Here is a 16,644-nt window from a genome sequence, read left to right as displayed (position 1 = left end):
ACTTTAAAACAACACAGGCTTGATTATGTTTTGGAATGAACCCATGATTTCTTGGTCTAGGGAACTCAATGTCCCAATGATACTTTCTTGGGATTTATAATCTTGGGTGGTGCAGTAAATAGAGCACTGGACTTGGAGTCAGGAAGACCTGAATTCAAATCTGCTCTCTAACACTAACTAGCTGTGTGACCTGGGCAAATCTACTTTATTCTATTGGCCTCAGTTTCCTCATGTGTATAAAGAGCTGGAGAAGGAAATGGTAAACCACTCCAGAATCTCTGTTAAGAAAATCCCAGAGTTAAACACAATTGAAATGACTGAACAATAACAAGAGTTTTCTGGGGCAAGGAGAAGTTCAGTGACTCCCCCTCTGACCACTATATCTAGCCTGTATTCAAGGTATTATGTTGTATCATAACCACTACAGACAGCTAAGTGGTGCAGTGTCTAAGACAGTAGTTGCGTGACCCAGGAGCACTCAATGAATCTTTCTAGTCTCAGTTTTCCTTATCTTTAAAAGGGCTGAAGATAGCACACTAGCCCTCAGGGTTATTGTGAAGAATAGATGAGATAATACATGTAAAGCACTCTGCAAACCTTAAATAAATATTAGCTAATGTTAAAGCTCTAAAAGCAGGGGGCAGCTAGGTGGCACAGTGGACAGAGCACCAGCCCTGGAGTCAGGAGTACCTGAGTTCAAATCTGGCCTCAGACACTTAAAATAATTACCTAACTGTATGGCCTTGGGCAAGTCACTTAACCCCATTGCCTTGCAAAAACCTAAAAAATAAAAAAAAAGCTCTAAAAGCCTTATAGAAATGTTTATCTCTTTCCCTCAGTTTCCTCATCTCTAAAATCTCTAAAATAATAGCACCGACCTTACTTTGTAGTGATCAAATAAAATATTTGTGAATATTTTGGCACAGTGACAGGTGCATAGTTGGAACCATATAAATGTTTACTCCTTTGCTCCCTATTATTCCTATTATCACTGGTCAAATGAGGGGGCTGCAGTAATGATCTCTAGATCTTTTACATAAACCTCTCTCTACATATTAGACTAAAAGTAAAGTACTTACCCTCTTTTTTTTGTGCCATGGACACCTTTGGCAGTAGTTTCATGAAACCTAGCCAATAGACCCCTTCTCAGAAAAATGGTTTTAATGCATAAAGTAAAATATACAGGATTACCAAGGAAACCAGGAATATAGTTATCTATATCACCCTATCTATTTAAAGTTCATGGACCCACATTAGGAATCCCTAGAGATCTCTAATCCCTGTGATGAACTTGGTGGGAGTGGGGACAGGGAGGACACAGAAGAGAATCACACAGGATGGTCAGGCCTGGATGAGCTAGATTCTGTAGCCAAACGGATGAGATCACACATCTCCTGGTATCCTTCAGCATTCAGAGGCTGCTCAGGTCAGTTCACTAGCTAAGTGACCTCCCAGCTCAGTAGCTAAGTCTTGGGGCCCCACTTCAACACTTTTGCTTTTAACCAAATTAAAACACAGAGGCTCTTTCCAGGTCCATTAGTAAGAGATAATGGGAAAAAAGACAAAAGAGCCCTGGGGTTGAGGGGGTAGGTGTGGTGGGGAAGCTTTGTAAATCTCAGCTCTGGAGGAAGGCACATTTATCAAGCTGGAAAAGGTCATATGATCATTGATTGTATTTTTAAAACTGGAAGGGACTTTCAAGCCCATCTAGTTCAATTCCTGTCTCCCAAATGGCCCTGAGATAATAAGATTTTTAGATCTATAAGTCTTAAAGATATAATGTTACATATATCTTTATAGGTAACATGTAGTCCACCCTGGTAGGGTAGCTAGATGACACAATGGAAGGTGCCTTGCCAGGAATCAGGAAGATGTCCTTGTGAGTTCAAATCTGGCCTCAGACAATTACTAGCTATGAGACCTCAGGCAAGTCACTTAACTCTGCCTAGTTTTCTCATCTTAAAATGACATGGAGAAGGAAATGGCAAACCACTCTAGCATCTCTGCCAAGAAATGAGGTCACAAAGAGTTGGACACAACTGAAAAATGAACACACACTGAGCCATCTCCCCCAATAGAATATAAACTCCTTGAAACCAGGGACTGTTTCATTTTTGTCTTAGTACTCCTAACTCCTAGAACAGAGGCTTATATCTGGTAGGTAATTAATACTTGTTAGTTGATTTACTCATTGACCATTTTGCCCAATTACCCCAATTTGGTAGTGGAGTAAATTGGGGCCCCAAGAGGCACAAAATCATCACTCTAATAGTCATCATCCTCATCAACAAACATTTTTATTGACTCTCCCTATGCTTAGAACTCCCACTTCCTCTTCATCTGTCCGTAGGTTTTGCCAGCTTCCTTTAAATCTCAACAACACTTTCACCTTTATAAGAATTGTTCCCCTATTCTCCTGATTACTAATGAAGGCTTTCTGTTGATTTCCCCCAATTTATTGGGGGAATATACATAACTTTGCAGGTTAGCTTCCTCCATTAGACTGTGAGCTCCTTAACAGTAGGACCTACATATAATAGGAATTTAAATACTTGCAGACTTGCCTTGATTTATTAAATATTTATTTACCAGGCTTTGTGCTGTTGAGGATACAAAGAGAGGGAAAAACCCACATTTGTGCCCTCAAAGAATTTACATCCTTCTAAGAGAGAGATGTTAGGTACATACAAGATATATGGGGGTGGGGGGTGGGGAAGAGAGCAAGAGCAGAGAAAAAAAGGGGGGAAAAAGAAATTTATATAATGTTATATATTTAAAAGGAATAGTAAGCTGTACATAACAGATTTGCAGTTTCATATACGATCATCTTTTTAATTATACTATGTTATAGAAATGTTTGTTTTATTCCATAATCTAAAATATTTTTTAAAAGAACCTTAGGGGGCGGCTAGGTGGCATAGTGGATAAAGCACCAGCCTTGGAGTCAGGAGTACCTGGGTTCAAATCTGATCTCAGACACTTAATAATTACCTAGCTGTGTGGCCCTGGGCAAGCCACTTAACCCCATTTGCCTTGCAAAAACCTAAAAAAAAAAGAACCTTAGGGGTTCTCAGCAGGACCTTAAGTGACTTGCCCAAGGTCACACAGCTAGGCAACTTTTATGTGTCTGAGTTCAAATTTGAACTCAGGACCTCCTGCTTTCGGGGCCAGTGCTCTATCCACTATGCCACCTAGCATCCCCTAAATAAAAACTTTTTTAAAAGAACAAAAAGATTATACCACCCACACACACACACACACACCCCCCAACACAGAGTATTAATCTCAGAGGTAAATGCTCTATCCATGGTCACATAGCTAAGAATTAACTCAGGTCTTCAGGATTATGTCTTCTCTATCTAACTCCATCCCAGAAAGTTGAAAACATCCTACAGTTTGAAGTCTTAGGAAGAGACATTCTGTTCCTCCCATGCCCCAAACCCCACTTAATTATCTATGCCAATATCTTTAAGTTTTTATTTAAGGTTGACCTAAATCCCTCCTGCTGTAAACCAAGACTATTTCCTTTTTATTCTGACCTCAGGATAAGTAGAAAATATCTTTGTGATATTACTGAATGGTTTCAAGGCTTCAGAATTTACTTCAATCCTTCAGTCTTCCCCTCCAGAGACTCCAAATCCCCACTTTTTTTTTTGACATTTTCTTTGAAAGCACTTCTCCAGTCCTTCAATCCTCCTTGTGGATTTCCCAAAAGTTTAGTTCCTTAGGGTGCTCTATAGTTAGGGCACCCAACCTGCTCCCTCCCCAGAAGATCAGAGACACATTCTGATTAACCCATACTTAATTAGGCATTTGCTGCCTTACTTTTCTTGTGGCCTCAATTCACCTGTGTGGGAAAGATGCTTGATTGTCTTCCTTCTGGTATTCTGACTGGAGCCAAGGTCTGAGGGATTCTAGACTAAGAATTCTACTTAGGTGAATCCCTTCAATTCCTTGCCCAGCATGGAAAGAAGGAAGCAGGTTTTGGACCTTGGGGGAAAATAATCAGTGGATGGCTGCTTGCCACCATTGCCCAGCTATACTATAGAAGAAGTTGGTAGCAGGAATCTTCCCACCTCCTCTGCTATATACCTCAATACTTGGACACCTGGCCTGGCTTCTCCCTAGAGCAGGTTACTACTCCATTTTCTCACCAACAAATGTCCTGCCTAGAAAGGAAAGAAGTGAGCATTCATTCCTCACCCCAATTTTTTCCCAACCCTCACCTTCACAGACATAAACACTTCTGTTATCTAAATGTATATAATTATAGAAGCTATTTGGCCTTAGGCAAATTGATTCACCTCAATGAACCTCGATATCTTCACTTGTAAAATGGGCATAATAATACCTGTACCACCTACTTCACAGGGCTGTTGTTGAGATAATACATGTGAAAGTGCTAGGTACACCTTAAAATGCTTCTATGTGTACAAGCAGGTTAGTGTTATTATCATGATCATTAAGATTAAGAATCCTAGAAGTTGGAATGGCTAGGTGGCACAGTGGGTGGAGCACCAGCCCTGGAATCAGGAGTACCTGAGTTCAAATTTGACCTCAGACACTTAATAATTACCTAGTTGTGTGGCCTTGGGCAAGCCACACTTAACACTTGGGCAAGCACTTAACCCCACTGCCTTGCAAAAAAAAAAAAAAACCCTAAAAGAATCCTAGAAGTTTAGAGGGGGAAGAAACCCTCCTTAGAGATCATTTAATCCAAGAGAAGAATGCTTTTAAGTATATAAACTAAAATACAGATAATTACAAAGGATCTCAATGACAAGGAAACATTTATTTATATTATATCTATATCTGTATATCTCTATATATTAATATACATTATATATATATTATATATATATATATATACACACATCTGTTTGTTTATTTAGGAGTCAAGTACCAAGAACCCCAAGTTAAGAACCCCTATTTCTAGAATAACTATAGCACTTTACAAAATAAAGGAAGTGGGGTGGCTAGGTGGCACAGTGGATAGAACACCAGCCCTGGAGTCAGGAGTACCTGAGTTCAAATTCGGCCTCTGACATTTAATATTTACCTAGCTGTGTGGCCTTGGGCAAGCCACTTTAACCCCATTTGCCTTGCAAAAGCTTAAAAAAACCCAACAAAATAAAAGAAGTGACTTGCTCAAGGTCACTCAGCTAAAATTAGTAATGGAGCTAGGGTTATGAAGGATTGGGGACCAGAGAGAGGAGAGCCTTAAGTAAAGGTGGAAAAGAAGCAAGGTCTTTATCAATGGAAGCACTAATTCTCTGGGGAATTTTATTTCCTTCTCAAAAGCCCCAGAGCACAGGGAAACCACTGGGCAAGCAGAAATCTGTGCCCTAACAATATCCCTGAGGCGTGGGTGCCCAGAACCAGGCCTCTCTGCCACATCCTGCTATTCTTCTCCTGGGCCGCACCCTGCCACCCTTCCTGGTTCGGCAGCGATCCTATCTCTCCTGTTTATTCTGAGCTGGGCTGCCTGGATGCTGGGGACAAAAGCTTTCCTGAAAGTCCCAACCCCCAACCCCACCCCTGGCTGCCTCTACCAGACCCCAGTAGGCATAAAGGAGACCACATTCAAGGAGTGACCCAGACTAGCCTGACCATGCTCAACTGGGAAAGAAATGTCCACCTAGTGTTGCCCTGGCATCATTTTCAGACTGGTTTATATCATATATAGCCTGACAGAAAAATCCAATTCAGATTAGCCAGAGGCTCAGCTATTCTCTAGTCTCCCACTAGGAAGAAGATACTGCCTCTCTGCTGCCCATAGCCTTGGCATAGAGGTCTCAGTCCATTCATACACTGATTTAATGGACTACCCACAGTCCTGAGACACAATGAGCTCTATACCCACCTGGCAGTCATTCAGAAATCTGGAAGTGTGACCTAACCACCCACCTCCCTTTCCTCCTCCCCTACCACCTCCAAGATCTACTCCCAGTTGTTCACAGAATAGCAGGAAAATGAACCTGACTCTTCCCCAATGGAAGCCCACAGAGAGACAGGGAAAGGGACAGGGTCAAACCTGAACTCACACAGAGAAAAGATAAAACTCTGTCCCCAGACTCACCAACCTCCTTCTCTGGTCACTCAATCCCTTCAGGAACACATTAGCATTACCTTTCATAGCTCTTCCTGGTAGGTGCTAATCATTATCCTTCTTTCAATATCTTTTTGTCTCTCTTGTCTGTATCCTGGGTGTGTTTATATATATTTTGGCATCCCCACAAACTAGATTCTCTTTCCCTTCACTGTTCCATCTCCTTCTTCCCCTCTTGTCTCATTTTGCCCTGGACAGGTTTCTCTGAACCCTAAAATTAAACCTAAAGGGAGGTAAATAGCTGTCTTTTCAAAATGAATTCTCTAGGGGAAATCTCTAAATACAGTAACCCCCCACCCCCCAAAAAACTTTTACTTTAATGTACTTCTCTTACCAAATCTCCTCACAACTATAGATATTGCAAAAATGACTAGTTTCATCTTCATTCATTTCCAACTCAGTATTAGGAAAGAAGAGAATGAGTAGCTATAAAGATAACCCCCTCCAACAAAGAGAACACTAAGAAAACATTAAAATGGACACAAGAAAACAAAAAGAAGTCTAGAAGGGGATACAGACAAACAGCAATTTTTCTACTATCTTGTTGAACTATTATATATTCATAAATCAAACTGTGAACAAGTCAGGGCAGTCCCACAGACTACCATAAAGGCAAGGACTGTCCTTTATCTGGAGATCATTAGGAATATTAGACATACATCAGCAATTCCCATCTAGGCTGTATTTAGTAAATTCTTTAAAAGATTATCCCATGGGGGAAGAATAAGATGGTCTCAAGAAGGCTCTCCCAGCTTGGAAAGCTATGGAAAGGAGGGTACCAGCATTTCATCCAATGTTAGACTCATCTTCAGAAATCTAGAACTGAAAAGAATTTCAAAGGTCATCTGGTTCAGTTCCCTCATTTTAACACTGAAATGAGGTTCAAGTGAGGTTCAGTGTTTTATCCAAGGTCATCTAGGAAATAAGTAGCAGAACCTAGGTCCTAATCTGAGACTTCTGACTTCAAAACAAATGCTCTTCCCTATATAAAATCCTACTTTTAATTATCCTCTCCCTTTTAATCATAGCCATTATACTAAGCATAAGAACTGAGAAGGTGAAGGTTCACAGATGGAGGTGAAATTGGACTGAGATAGGGTTTTACTTTCTGAACCTCACATTGTTCTGGTCTCCTAGAACTTTATTGTCCATCCCAATTCTAAAGATCTTATGTGGTTCTCCTACCTTGGGTCATTTTCTAACCGTTTTATGTGAGCCATTTGTATTCAATTAGATAGCAATTTTCTACCGAATGACCCCTCCCTTCCCCTCTCCCAGTCTAAAATAGAGCTGTTCATATAGTAAATTTAAAGGAGAGTCCTGAAGGCAACCCTGGACAGAACCTTACAGACAGTCTAGACCAACCCTTTCATTTTAGAAAGAAGGAAAATGAGTCCCAAAGAGATTTAATGATTTGGTCCAGAGTCACATGGTTAGTAAACTTCTGAGTAGAGATTTGACTCCAAATTTAACTTGCCTATTGTTGATGGAGTTATGAACTGGTTCAGCCAGTCTCAAAAGCAGTATGGAAACATGCATACCCTCTGACCCTCCAATAGCACTACAAAGAAAAGAGATCTATAGGAACAAAAATATTTATAGCATCTTTCTGAAGTGGCAAAGAAATAGTCACTAAGGGGAATCAACTGGGAAAATTTTAACATGAATGTAATGGACTATTATGGCACCATAAAAAAAATTACAAAGGAAATGGATGGTTTCAGAGACACCTAATAAGACTTGTATGAACTGAGGTAAAGTGAAGGGAATAGAATGGGGGAAATAAGTTATATATAACAACTACTTTGTATGACAAACAACTATGAGACTTAAAAATTCTAATCAAAGCAATAACTGACTAATCATGATTCCAGAAGACTGATGAAGAAGTATGTAACTCACCTCCTGAAAAACAGGTGATAAACGCCAGATGTGGAGGAAGATTTATATCTTTGGATAGGGCTAATATGGAAATTTGTTTTTCTTGACAACATATTTGTTTTATGGGTTTTGTTTTGTTTTTCCTTTATTCAATGGAGAGAAGGGTAGGAAGAAGAGAAAATAAAATAACCTCTTATTAATTGAAAAAAATTAAAAGCAAACAAAAAACAACTCACACTCTTCATTGTACCAAACAGCCTCCTCATGTACAGAATAATCTCTATCTCTTCTTAGGGAGTGAAGGGAAGGATGATGGAGGTTGGATCTTAAAAAGGCAAATGAGGAAGTTAAATTCAAGCAAGGATGGATGACCTACCAAGCATTGTATGGCATGGTAAAATGTAAAATATCTATGAACGTGATCAACGATGTGCTGATTTATTTTGCTTGAATAAAATTATTTGTCACAAGAAAGAGTTTTTATGAAAGAGGGAATGAGAAGATGAGCTAGTAGGCAACTAGGGAAACTAAAAAAAATCAAGAAAACATTTTTTAAATATGCAGAAGAAAACAAAAGTCCATTTAACAGGACATTTTGTTACTACCTTATTAAACTTAACATAAAAATTTTAAATTCAAACTATCACAAAATATACGGTTTAACATAAAATCCTTTTTATTCTTTATATATTGAATATTTTCATTGATTACTTAAATTCACAATAAAAAATAAATCAAAAAAACAATTTTTTTGATATTAGATTAAGAGGCAGCTCTGAAGCCCCAATTCTGGAGTCCTTATTTACCGTATGACTATGAATAAGTTTGATTTTTGTTTGTATGTCAGTTCTAAGACAATGTGACCAAGAATTAATGATAATACTGATATGGGGGGGGGGTCAAGGAAACTCTCATTCTCTCCCTAGTCATTCAGTTTTAAAGTAGGTTTATCTGAAAGGGAAATGGGGTAAAGAACAGAAAATTCATCCTCCTTTCCAATGTCAGGGTACAGAGAAGTTGACCCATAAATAAAAACTGAGTGAATGAAATCCCTTCTATCTTCTTTCATGCACTGAGCCCCAAACCAATTTCTATGTGAAAGGCATCAGAATCTAACCCTTTAAAGTCACTCATCCATAGCTCTGATCTCAGAGCTGGTCCCTTTGCATCATGACCTGCAGGAGATTATTGGGGTATCAGGAAAGGGGAGGGGAGGGAAGAGGGGTGCTGTCTTCTAATCCTTTTTTCCATTGTCCTTCCCTGGCACCATATATCTCTTTCCCACCCATCTGCCATATACTTCTGGGACTTTAGAACAGAGGCAATGATTTGGGGTAGAGGAACACTAAGGAAGATTAAAGAGAAAATCATGAAAAGCTATGACAAAGTCTAGGGGCAGTGAGAAAGCACCTTTGAGATTTATAGATGAGCATTGTCATAAGTTCAGAATAAACTGGATCAACTACGGATAAGAGTATTATACAAACTCAGCAACAAATATATTATGCAAACAAGAGTATTATGCAAATAACAACAACAATAATGGTGAACTTCATCACAGAAGAGCCTTCTGGCATTGAAGCCACAGATCTTGTCCAAGCAATAACAATTCTAACTCAAAAACACTCTATAACATAATAGATAGAGGACTGGACTTTGAATCAGGAAGAGCTGTGTTCCAGTGCTCCTTCTGTAATATACTATCTGTGATCTCAAAGGATAAGTTATTTAATGTTTTAGGGAACTCTTTGTTAGACGATATGAAGAGCTATTAGTGGAGGAAGCTATCACAATGGGCACTGATGACCAACTCATTGATGAAACCACAGTTTCAGAAAAATAGTAAGTTATATTTCTATAGGGCTTTAGGATTTATAAAGCTCCTTCACAACCACACTGTGAGGTAGGTACTTTAATACATTAATACGATTCCCAATTTATAGATAAGGCTCAGAAGAGTTATGGGACTTGGGCCATTCAGAGGTGGTCTATATCCAAGCTGGGTACTGTATCTATCTTCCAGTTTCAAGGTTCACAAACTTCCCATTTTTCTTTTCTGAAATCGTATCTTGGACATGGTTGTCTTAGATTGGTTAGACTGGAAGTGCCATGGCCATTTCCCGGGGTACAACCAATTCTACTGCGGATTGTTTTTGAATTTTCAGCCTATTGTACCTTAGATAGCTTATGCCCTCCTTTGCTCCTAGAGGACCACCATATTGGTGTTGGAATTAGTGGAAACAATGTATTTTAGCCTTTTGGTTGCTCAGAATTCTCTAGCTCAAGGGATCCACCAACCTGTAAAAAAGTAAGGATTATAGGAACTTGTCATCATATCTCTTAAACTTTATACTATGTATGGACACAATGCTGAAAAACCCCTTGGACCCCTTCCCACAACTTCCCACATAAAAACTTGTATACCTAGCTCTTGGTGAATCAAATTTTAAAAGTTGTCCCTTTAATATACTCTGATTAACATGTCCTCCTCTTTCCTCCATAAATTCCCACTTTAATTCTACATTAAAGGTACCCAAATTAGGGTACATTTAATCAAAGGGTATAAGAGAAGCTTGTTAAATGGATTATGGGGAATATCTGGTACATGATTATTTTATCCTATTGAAATATTCTAAAACTAGCAGAGGTAATGAAAAATGCAAAAAATTGTCATTACTGAATAAAGCGTTCTTTATGGAAAATGTCATTTCTTATGTACATATGCATGGACAACTCTAGAATTTATTTCCTTTCATACTGAACAGGGGATCTGAGAAGTTCTACTGAAAGCCAGAAGGATACATTTAAGAAAAATGAGTTGGGAACCTTCCCCTAGATAATGGACAATGGAAGTGACAGAAAAGGACATCTTGCTATATTTGGCTCACTGATTTGGCCCCTATGACCTTTGACTTGGACTTTCATTCAAAAGAGGGTATATAGCATGGGCATGAAGGTTGGTGGGCCCACTCCCTCCCACCCAAGTCTGGGTGCTGACGCCACTCGCCCTGTGTAGAGGCCTCACCTAATCACCACCATCTCAGAGATCTCTAAGATAGCTCATATATCGGAAACCCCAATTTTGTAGCCCTTGCACGAGTGACTCTCATTCTTCCAGTGAACACAGAAGTGTTCCGTTCTTTCTTTCTGCAAGAGCTGAGTTTCCTCTCCCATTATCTACCCCATCACCAGCCAAGTCCTGCGTGAAAGCAAGATTTCTTTCTCTCTTTTCTTTTTTGTTATTTTCGTTCTCTCCTTTATAGTGTGGCTTTTTTTTCCCCTTTTGGGTTCTGGCATCATTTCAAAGGGGCCAGCAGGGAAGAGGAGGAGGGAGAGAGAGAGAGAGGTGAGCAACAAAGCCTGGAACGCCCTGTTAGTCACCCACCCCATCTTACAAGTTTATCGAAACAACCAGAAAAACAATCTGCCATCCACCCCACCCTTGAACCTCCCTGCCACCCCCTTCCTCAACATCTGACCCTCTGATCACTGGCTACCGCAACACTCCACAAGAGCTATCCTTGGTAGGATAGCAAGAGATAAGGCTAAGGTATAGAGGGCCTTTGACAAACTGGGTGGTCAGGAATCTGTCTCTATTCTTGTCCTAGATGCCAGAAACAATAACCTCAAGATCCAAAAAAACTCAAATCACTATGATTCAGTCTTCTTTTACCCTATAACCTTTGGTACCAGGTTAGTTTCCCCTATTAGAGATTAGGCAAAATATGATGGAATTTCTCTATATTGCAGGTGCTACTGCCTTATTTCCAAGAACCAACTTAGTTTCACAAAAAGATGTTTGGAGTTGGAAATGGAGCAGAACATATGAAATCAAGGCTCTGCAAGGAAGTCCTGATCCATATGGTCATTGTAATCATAGAATCCTGATCTCAGTTAGTGTTAATGAGGCCAAGGGCAGGGTTTCCAGCAGAGTGGTGCAATTAGCTTCATTCTACACATATTTATGGCATTTCTACTCTGTTTAGGCACTGTGCTAAGGAGAAAGAGAGAAAGCGATACAGAGTATGTATGTATGTGTGTATGCATGTATGTATGTTGGTGAGGGGTACTGTATGAAGCTTACAGTCTAGTAGGAGAAAATAAAATATCCAGAAAAAAAATTATATGCAAAGGAGAAAGTAATAAGTACATGAAAGGACCAAAGAGCATGGAAATCTTTTTGCAGAGTTTTAAAAGCTCTGTCCTGGGCCACCCAAGCACCCATTCTACTAATACATATGATCACAAAGAGAAATAGGAGAAGAAAATGTGGATGACTTACTGTAATTCATCCCCATTAGCTTTAGGGGGTGGGAGACTGTCTCAAAGTATAAGATCATAACTTGATTAGAAATACCAATTTTGGGGTGGCTAGGTGGCATAGTGGATAAAGCACCAGCCTTGGAGTCAGGAGTACCTGGGTTCAAATCCAGTCTCAGACATTTAATAATTACCTAGCTGTGTGGCCTTGGGTAAGCCACTTAACCCCATTTGCCTTGCAAAAACCTGAAAAAAAAATACCAATTTTATTTTTTCCAGTGACTATACTTTTCTTCTATGTTCCCTGTAATATGGGACTCGCTATAGATCAAAGGGTTTTTCTGACAGCATACTATTGACCTCCACTCCGCCCCCAGCTAAAACTATCCTTCACCTACACCAGGTCTATAGTTGAGTTGACCCACAGACCTCAAAGGCTCCGCCAGCGGGATGCAAATTGTACCCCCATCCCTCAATAGTCATCAAATAGAAGGCAAACTCTGACTCTCCCCAGCTGGAAAGGATTCAAGAACAGGCCCCCTGTAAATCTATCATCCTAAGACCAGGCCGAGCTCAGAGAGGCTTCTCTAACAGAGAAGTTTAGTTGCCAATAGACAACTTTTTTTTTCTTTTAAGGACACAACAGTTCACAAGACTGTTCATGAAAGCTAGAAGGGGATTGCAATCGATATCATCAGAGAGAGTATCCACATGGCAGAAATCACCAGAAGTTTCTATATCTTCTTGCCCTCTCATATTTAGAAAATATTCTTTATCCTGAAGTGTCATTAGTGATTCTTCCTCTCACTACTAGACACATATAGCAGGAGGATTAAAGTCAGAAAGAAATATTCATAGCAGCACTTTCATAGGAGCAAAGAATTGCAAACAAAGCTGGTCAATTGACTTCAGAAGCTGCAATACATGAATATAACAAAATATTCCTGTGTTGGATGAAACGAGGAATATTAAGACAGCAGAGAAGTATGGGAAGACATATCAATTGATACTGTTAAACAGACAGAAAAATAATATATACAGTGACTCCACCGATGTAAAGTAAAGATCAATAACTCCTATTATTGGTGTGGGGAAAATACAGAGGAAAAAATCTAAGTGAGGTAAAAAAAAATCAGCAAAATTTTATTTTTAAAAATTTGAATACTGTAAAATGATAATATCCAAGCAAGAAATGATGTGAAAATGCATCTCCTTTCTTTGCTTACCAGCAGAATGGAAGGGAGGGGAAGAGAATAGGCATTTAATTACTTATATGGGAGGCACAGGGTTGAGAACTTTTCAACTATTATTTTATATGATCCTCACAACAACCCTCAAAACACAGTTGGTATTATCATCCTCATTTTTCAATTTGGGAAACTGAGTTAGTGGTTAAATGATTTGCCCAAAACTGTAGGAATGAAACAATGCATATATTGAAAGATTCAGTTCATATAGTGATAGATTTCATTGATCTGATCTTTTTTAAATTTTCAGACTTTTTATTATGAGAGATGATTCTCTGGATATGGGAGAGAAAGGAATATATTAGAAAATAGAAGTAAAAACAAAAAATAACAATTTTTAAAATGTTCTTTTGTATTCTTTAAAAAGAATTTTAAAAGTGAACATTCCTAATCCTGAAGCCCTAAGAGGTTAAATATCAATTTTCCCCCAAAATCACAGAACAAAGCAAAACAGTCTCACCCAGGTCTCCTAGTGATGAGTGCAGGCAGTTTGAGATTGCAAATTCAGAAACCTGAATTCTGAAATGCACGTCCATTTCTGGAACCAAGGGTACAACCTATCATTTCTTCATACCTCAGTTTCCCCAGGTAAGATAGAAAATGTAATCATATTTGTAACAAATAATAACAGTCATAATAATGTCTTATTTTTGGTATTGTTATTCTTAAAATCAGAATGCCACTTTTAACTTTTCTAAATACTTTCCTTCCTCCCTACATCATCTCATTCAATCCTCACAATAACCCCAGGCAAGCAAGACATGTTATCATTATTCTCATTTGATGGATGGGGAGGCTGGGTGACATGACTGGGGTCAAATGGCTGAACTGAGGAAGAAACCAAGTCTCAGATTCGTGACTTTCACCACACCATGATGCTTTCCTCCCTCCAGGGTATGAGAAGAACGAATAAAGAATCTGACCATGATGTTTCAGGATCCCTCAGAAAGGACAAAGAATGATCAAGGTACCATGAGAATGCTAGCTTGGGGACCCCAGAGAACCCTGAAGGGTATTAGCAAGGCCATAATTAACATCACTAATTAAAGCGTACCCCATGGAGAAGTCCAGAGACAGAATCTGTCAAACCTGCCACACTAGCTAAAGGATCTCCCCTCCCATAGCCTGTCCACACTACCTTTGTCTCCCCAACTAATTAGCCAAGTGTCCTACCTCCCACTTCCTCTGTGTAGCCCATATTGAAGGTTATATCAGGTTTTTGAAGTGGGTAGTTAAAAGTCACAGAAAAGAGATAGAAAACACAGCTATACTCATGCTTAAAGTCAAATCCTTTATTCGTCCATCCATCAGTTCCATCCTCATTGGTCATCTATTTAGAGTAAGAAATCTCAGGAAAAGTATTTGATACTACTTTCAATTTTCAAAGAAAAGGGAAAACTATTCTGGTATCATCTACAAGTAGCTACTCCAATAGGTAGTTTTATTGTTGGTAAAATTGCATATGGTGGCAAAAAGGAGATACAGGGAGGGTATGAGATGGATAGAACACCAGCCCTGGATTCAGGAGGACCTGAATGCAAATCTGCTCTCTGAAACATGTGACCCTGGGCTAATCACTTAACTCTGATTAGCTCACAGACATAGTGGATAGAGTACCGGCCCTGGAGTCAGGAGTACCCTAGTTCAAATCGGGGCTCACACACTTAATAATGACTAGCTGTGTGGCCTTGGGCAAGCCACTTAACCCCACTGCCTTGAAAAATAACTAAAAAAAAAAATGAAATAGACTGATTAGCTCACAGAAACAAACAAACAAAAAACACAAGAAGGCATTAGTTTCCCTCACCTTTTTTGCTGAGATGGAGTACTATGGATATGTTACCAGTTTGGGGGCATATGTTAACCTGTTTTGCTGAACCTTCCCTCCCTCCTTTCCTTTTGTACACTTTATTATGAAGAATGACTTTCTAGAAAGAGGAAAGAAATAGATCAGAAAATGTGTGATGCAAAAACAAAATATGTCAATTAAAAAATGTGGGAGCAAGGTATATTAGAAAGAATACAAACAGGTTTGCTCTCAAACTCTGTCGGAGACTTGGGTTCCATTCTTGTATCTGATCCTTGATCATGGGATTCTGTTGGGTAAATCGACTCAGCTCTCTGGACTTCAGTTTCCTCCTTTGTAAAATAAGGAGACTGGACTAGATGATCTCTAGGGTTCCTTCTAAGTTCTGAGATCCTCCATTCAATTACTGGAGTATTTGTCAGCAAGCTATCATTGCAATTTTCATTAAAACAAGATGTGTCTTGGGTTTAGAAAACCTACCAATGATTTTCATCTAGGGTGTCTTTTATGTTGCCTCAGATGAATCTGTCAGCAACAGCCACAAAAGGGGAAGAAAAGCTACTTGCCCCCATCACTCCCAGGCCCCCTATCTCTTACCTTCCCTTCAGAACACTCTGGCCTAGAAACCCCACCCCTGTCTACTTTTCCACAACCTCCAATTAACTTTGCCTGGAGAGTTGGGGGTGAGTGAGGTCAACTTCTCTTCAAATCACTTCCAAAGAAGAAAAAAAAAATGACTTTTCATCACTACCCAAAATGTACACCAGTGATATCAAACCTAAATAGAAATGGGGCCACTAATCCATATGTTAAAGATTCCTATGGGCTGCATATTTAGTTTTTAAAATATAATGTCATCTATATATTATATATGTTTTTTAAAAGATTTCTCAATTATATTTTAATCTGTTTCTGGCTGAAACTGAGAAAGTTATGGGCTGCGTTTAATATCTCTGCCTAGAGTTGGAAAGAATTGTAGAGACCTTCAAGTTTAACCCTGTCATTTTACAGTTGAGACCTAGTAAGTTTAAGTGACTAGCTTCAGGACACAGAGGTAGTAAGCTTTAGAGACAATGTTTGAACACAGGTCTAAATCTACAACCAGTTCTATCAGATCATGCTGCTACCTAATAGATTTGCCCAGAAGATGTGAATCAGAAAAAATCTAGAGAATACCACAGACTAGTATCAGGAGACCTGTCTTTTTTCATCTTGATTCTCCCCTTAACTCATTGTATGGCTAAATAGAATTACTAATTTTTATATAGCTCCCTAAGTATTAACAAAATATTACTCTCCCAATGCTCTGTATATAGAAGTATTATTAGCCCCATTTTACA

At 39.1% G+C, this 16,644-nt stretch overlaps 1 protein-coding gene across 5 annotated transcripts in view; it reads right to left on the bottom strand.

Annotated features, from left to right (window-relative positions):
* SOX13 (SRY-box transcription factor 13) overlaps positions 1–16,644 on the bottom strand; it is an 80,247-nt gene that overhangs the window by 36,840 nt on the left and 26,763 nt on the right. The window lies entirely within an intron of this gene.

This window comes from Macrotis lagotis, chromosome 2 (genome assembly GCF_037893015.1).
Source record: "Macrotis lagotis isolate mMagLag1 chromosome 2, bilby.v1.9.chrom.fasta, whole genome shotgun sequence".
Lineage (NCBI taxonomy): Eukaryota > Metazoa > Chordata > Mammalia > Peramelemorphia > Peramelidae > Macrotis > Macrotis lagotis.
Note: the sequence above shows the minus strand (reverse complement) of the source record. Positions and strands in the feature narration are given on the sequence as shown.